Source organism: Mustela nigripes, chromosome 10 (genome assembly GCF_022355385.1).
Source record: "Mustela nigripes isolate SB6536 chromosome 10, MUSNIG.SB6536, whole genome shotgun sequence".
Lineage (NCBI taxonomy): Eukaryota > Metazoa > Chordata > Mammalia > Carnivora > Mustelidae > Mustela > Mustela nigripes.
In genome coordinates this window covers 14,176,501-14,182,440 of record NC_081566.1, presented here as the reverse complement: position 1 = coordinate 14,182,440, position 5,940 = coordinate 14,176,501, and the positions used below count along the sequence as shown (strand labels likewise).

Here is a 5,940-nt window from a genome sequence, read left to right as displayed (position 1 = left end):
AGTAGTAGAATATTTCAACAAGGCTTGGTCAAGTCTCAGGCTTTTACAAATTCAGTCCCATTCCAGAAGGATACATAGGGAGACTGGACTTCATTAGCTTTGTTGCTGATCTGACACTTAAATGTGTGAGGCTGCTGGCTGGCAGTTTGCTAACACTTTGGGTTGCATTTTAAAATACCCCCATCTCCAAGATACTTTTCCCAATCTGTCCAATTTAGACATTAGGATTCTTTAAAAGGGGACAAAGCCATGAATCCGCAGGGAGAGGTCAAGCTTAATTGAAGTGATACTGTGTCCCCACCCCTAGCCCCACTTGGTTTCTATTCACCCTAATGATCAAATGACTTACAACAAAGAATTTTAAAAGCACCATATCACTTTATAAGATTTATCATAGTGTCCCTAAAAGCTGGTAATAGGGAATGGTTTCAAGTTTCTTAGGGCAGCTGACTTGGCTTACCTGTTCTGATAAAGGTCAAGGCTGGGCTTGGGGGAGGTGATTGGGCGTAGGTGCCCGAGGTTCATGCACTTGTTTAGTTAGGAAAGTTTCTTCAGTTCAGCAAACAGCAAGAGTCTAGGACAGGCTGTACTGGGGGCTGGGGACGCAGTGGTGAAAGCAGCAGCTCTGTCCTTAAAAGACTCTAATCCCTGGTCTGGACAGACTGGGGCAGATCATTACCAATCAGAGGGAAGTGCGGGGGCAGAGAATGTGAGCAGGAGCAGCGCCCTCACATCAGAGGAATTCCTAGCCCTGACCTCACAAAGTCTTTCTGAGGTGAGTTAAAGGGACCTTAGAAATGCAATTTCTCTTTCATCCTGAAGAGGGATTTGAGCAGAGAGGCCTTGTCAGGGTCACTGCAGGAATGTTCTATCTTGGTCTCTCGTGCTCCCATTCTCTCCTCTCTCCGGGGAAGTGGAGAAAATCCAGTTGTTACCAGAGAAGCCTAACGAAGGTTCCCAGCGCTTGTTAATACTTTCAGGCCAGCTCCCCCATCTCAACTGAGCAGAGGACAGAGTAAGACCTTCCAGGGGTTGGAATCTAGGCAGCTTCTTGGTAGGAGCCTGGTGCATTGGAATGACATCTCCAGTGGGGCGGCAGTGGAGGAGGGCGTCCAGGGGCCGGTGGCTTCATGCTTGCCAAGGAGGCCTCGGGGCTTGCTGGAACAGAGCAGAGGGAAAGCAATGGAGAGCAGGGGCAAGCAGGACCCACTCCAGAGGGAACTTTCATGGAAGCAAACGACCTACTGCTGACTGATCTTTTGAGGAAAACAAGAAAGAGGTGGGGAGGGACAGACGGGACTTGACCAAGGCTGGCAGAAAGGCACTCAACCCCGCTGTGATTTTGCACAGCCTTATTGGAGAGGCAAGCTTTTCAACTTCGGGCTTGACTTGGGTCCGACTTCCACTCTCCTACTCCGGCATGTGACCTTGGGAGGAACCAACACGCTCTAACGTGCATCTGGGGTTGCAGTTTGTAAGGCTTTACTTCTGACTGCCTCAAACCCAGCCCCCCCGAGAGTGTTCACTGCCAACGCTGTCAGAGAGACAGACGCCGGGGTCCAGGAACCAGAACTTGTGCATTTGCTGGGGCTCAGGAGACACTGGGAGAAAACAGTGTTGGTCATTGAGCTCTTTGTGACATGATCACCCTTTCACTTTATGTTCCTCGCTCTGATAGTAGAAACTTGCTAATAAGAGGGCTTGGCAGGACAGCAAGCCGGCTGATTCTGGACTCTTGCATTTTAGGGAAGGAAGCACCCCAGAATGGGAGGCAGCAGGACAGGCGAGGATGGAGCACTGGAAATAAACCTCGCTAGCCACACTGTGGTTTTTCCAGGTTACCAGGTTAGCCCTTCTTGGTTCTGGGAGATTTGGAGTCGAAGACAGACTCACCCACCACCCCCACCCCCTGCCTCCAAAGTTTCCATTTCCAGGAGAAATAGCTTCTCTCTCTGCACATTTCCCTCAGCTCTCAGCAAGACCTGGACAAGCGCATGAAGGTTGTAAACCTGCTACTTCACTGGGGCTGTTTATTTCCAGTCGACAAATATTGTGCCAATGTTCACTTCAATTAGGAGACACATTTGACAATTTGACTACTCCATCTGATGCCTCAAGGGCAAATTTCAGCTCTTTCAGGAAGGGATGGGCCAATAACGGATCCATATGAATAAAATATACAGACAAGGAATGTCTGCAGCAGTTTAGGGAACCACCTTCCGCAGCAAGGAGAGTAAAATGTCTACATGAAAAAAAAAATTCCCATAAATAAACCATGGAGCATGGAGCTTAACCTGGAGGGAGGCAGAGAATTCAGAGTGAAGTCTGTGGTGCACGCTTGCTTCCCATCACCTGCCCAGAGCTGGGAATTAAGTGAGAATTGAGACTAAGAGTGAGACGTTTGTAATTCAGTGGGAGGAATCAGTGCGGCACTCCAGCTCGTTTCCTCCCACTTTTTCAATCATCCTAGCAATGGGAAGTTCTTCTTGGTGTCTAATGTCAGTCCTGTTTAATCCTTTTTCTTCTTTTTTTACCCTGAAGACAAGAAGAAAAGCGGCTTAAGTCAAGGACCTGGTCCCAGGAATAAGGCACATCCTGCTCAGCCCCGACACTGAGGGGACGGGTTCGACCCTCTGTTGCACAGCCCAGATGCCCAGGTTAAGTCCCCTGAGCCCACCGGGCTGCGTAGCCCCAGCAGCGAAGCAGGAAGTGTTTCTTCCTCATCTTACAAGTCTCTCCTGGGAATAGAGTCAGGTGATAAGAGCGCAGGAAGTGAAAGTTCAATCAAAACCGAGGGACCCTTGTGACTCTGTTCCTGTTTCCTGAGCTGACCTGGTCTCAGGTGTAATGAACTCACAGGGAAGTGGGGTCACGGAGATGGGAAGCCAAAACGGCTTTGGAGTCCACGTGTCTCCGACTTCACATTAGTGTCATTCCCTTGATGGTTAAGCCTGGGTTATCTTAACTACCTGTTTGTATATTTGTTTAAGAAAGGACATCGTTCAGCTCCTAAATAAGATTAGTAATAAAATCCGATCTATTTTACAGTTTGATATTAATGGCAGATATATTCTAATGTGAAAAGTCATTATAAGCAATTATTGTTAGAATAGAAGGACATCTCTCGAGAGTGAACATCAATACCACTGTTTCACTTAGGCTTTAAGACCTCTCTCTTTCTCTAGTTACTAGCTAATGGTTGTAATAGCATCTCATTGAAATGAAATGTCTGTATCATAGGAGAGTGCTTGGATTTGCACTAGCGTTGGGTAAATCTCGAAGGATTCCCGGGTTCTCGCATTTTCCTTCTTCCCATCCCTCCTTGGCCTCCCTCTCCCCCCCCCCCCCCCCCCCCTCCCTTCCTCCCTTCTGCAAACATTTATGGAAAGCCAGGCCCACCAGGATGCTTGGGAAGCTATGCAGTAGAGACCGTTTCCCTCCCGCTAGGAGACAGAAAGGCAGAGACAGCCCCGTGCCTGAAGAGGATGAAGCAGAGGGGAGAAAAGGCACTCAGCTGTGCACTGAGAAGCAGGACAGACCCAGAACGTGGTGGTGACTCAGCTCGTGGAGGACAGAAGGGTGAAACGGGGTCAGGCCTAGGGCACAGAGGCCAGCGAGACAGCACAGCTCTGGGTTGGAGAGCTGGGCTCGGTGTTTCTCCCTCTCTGCTCTCCTCCTCTTCCTCTCTCTCCTCCCCGCTCTCTCCCTTCCTCCATGCCACCACTTTCCTCTTCATTTCTCTCCTCTCTTTCATCCTCGTGACTCTAACAATAATTTTGGTCTCCTCTCCAATCCAGATATGTCTGAATAGGAATCAAGAATACAACCAGATACCTAAATCTCAGCAACTCCCCAAACTTCAGGCATGGTTTCATGCTCTCTATAGCCGCGGTGCTGAGAGGTGAGGACATGCGCCGGCCTCCTCACCACCGAGATGGGCTCTGGGACACCCCTTCCTCCCACTTGGTCTCCCTGGGAGACCCATCATTCTTGCCTTCATTCCTGCCCCCTGGCTGCATTTTTTCTACACGCTTGAAAAACTCATTTGAAGGACCCGGGGACCTGGCCGGACGTGGAGCGGATGCCTGAGTGAGCAAAGGGGCCACTGAGCCATTGGAAATTCATCAAGGACCCATAGGCAGAGGTGTGTGGGGAGAAATCATTTACATGTTCACCATTCCCAGTGTTAACCAGAACACGTGTGGACAGTCCAACTGTCTTGATAGCCTTGACACCGATACGACGTCGACAGGAAAATTACCGTGAAAGTCTTATTAGAACGAAGACCCATTTAAATTGTTTGGATTCTTTCCTTCTGATCCATTCCTCCCATACAGCCCCGGATAACAGAGAGTGTTAAAACTATACCCTCCTGCTCTGATTGTTAAGAGTTTGTGAAGGAGAAATTGACCTGATATTAGCCATGCTGGCCATGTAGCCGTGCCTTTCACCCAAATTCATCTGGCCGCGCTTTTGAGCTAAACAACACACATCCTCAGACTCCATAAATTGTGATTCCTCTGCCCATCCGGACAGCAGAAATTCATGACTTGATCTCAATCAAACAGTGTAAAAACCCAAACAAAAATACATCTGGACAGACAAACAAGATGCCAGGTTTTTGCTTGATGAGAAGCGAAATAGCTCAACCCTGGCCCCTTGAAATGAAGGCTTTATCTCAAAAAATGCTCATGGAACCTTAACAGAGTCGCCGAGACCAGCTTCCCTTATAATATACAACATAAACTAGATATGGAGCTCATTTTGTTCAGTGCTTTGTGACCTGGAAAACATTTTGTCGGAGCCTTAAAAAAAATTAGCCCACGTTCCTTCCCCCCACCCCCCAAATGTGATCATCATCATTTTCTGTTCCTGTAGCCCAGGTGAACAGCAGCCAGTGAGCGGGGCAAAAAAAAAAAAAAAAAAAAAAGGACCCGCAATTTCCTGACACAGTTAACAGGCCTTTAAAATTCTCTCCTGCTCATCCTTAACGTCAGTGCTCAGGGAATTGGAAGGCCGGAACCACAAAAGAAAAATAGATGCTCATCACTCTGGCTGGTGTCTGTGCACAAAGTAGCCCAAAGAGCTAACGACAAGAAAGCACTGCCCGCCGGCCAGTTCAACAACCCACTCCCCACAAAACAGTTACGAATGCAAAATCTGTCTGAATAGACATTTTCCCCCGGAAAAAATGGATCTCATATTTTGTAGTGAAAAAGGTTGGCGTATTTTCTAATAGAGGAAAGCAAAAGCAGAGACAACTGTTACTGGAGCTGAGGTCCTCCCTGACCAAGATGAAAACCCAAAACTGTTGCTCCCTGTTCCTCCCGCCTGATGCTCCCCTGGTTCCTCTCTCCAGGCTGACCTGGGGGAGGGAGTCTCTGGACAAGAACCGCGGCAGGCTAAATGCAAATGTTTTCTTAATTGTGCCCTAGCCATTACTCCATTGTGGAGGCTTTTAAGATAATGTATTAATATTCTCTTTAACCACCGTGGGGGAAGCAGTGGGCTGCCATGGGTTTTTATGGCGTGAGTGTACGCGCGCACACGTGTGTGTCTGTGTGTGTGATTTTTTTTCCGGAGTTATTTATTTGATAATGATATTAAATATTAGAAACTCTAACAGCTGGTGTGTTTATCCTGACTTGAGTGTATTAACCTCTTTAGCCCTTTTTTCCAGAAGAAGGATTCGGCATCACAGATTTGACTGTCAGCTGTGGTGCCTGGCGGCCCCGCCGATTGGCATTCTGACAGAATCCAAAGTCCAGAGCAGCAAGTAAACATGGATGACATTGCGGTGCGAGCGGGGGGGGGGGGGGGGGGGAGGAGAGAGGGGGGGGGGGGGGGGGGCGGCGGGGGGGGGGGGGAGAGAAAGCAGATGATGACTTGAGGCACCTGCAGCTGCTTGCACCCGAATCAAAGTAGAGGCTGAGCTCACTG

The 5,940-nt window shown here is 48.7% G+C and overlaps 1 long non-coding RNA gene across 1 annotated transcript; it reads left to right on the top strand.

Annotated features, from left to right (window-relative positions):
* The first annotated feature begins 686 nt into the window (after positions 1 to 686).
* Positions 687 to 5,575, top strand: LOC132026074 (uncharacterized). Its single transcript, XR_009406757.1, has 4 exons — positions 687 to 775; positions 1,747 to 1,845; positions 2,542 to 2,657; positions 3,798 to 5,575. It is a non-coding gene; the product is annotated as an uncharacterized LOC132026074 (long non-coding RNA).
* Positions 5,576 to 5,940: the final 365 nt, after the last annotated feature.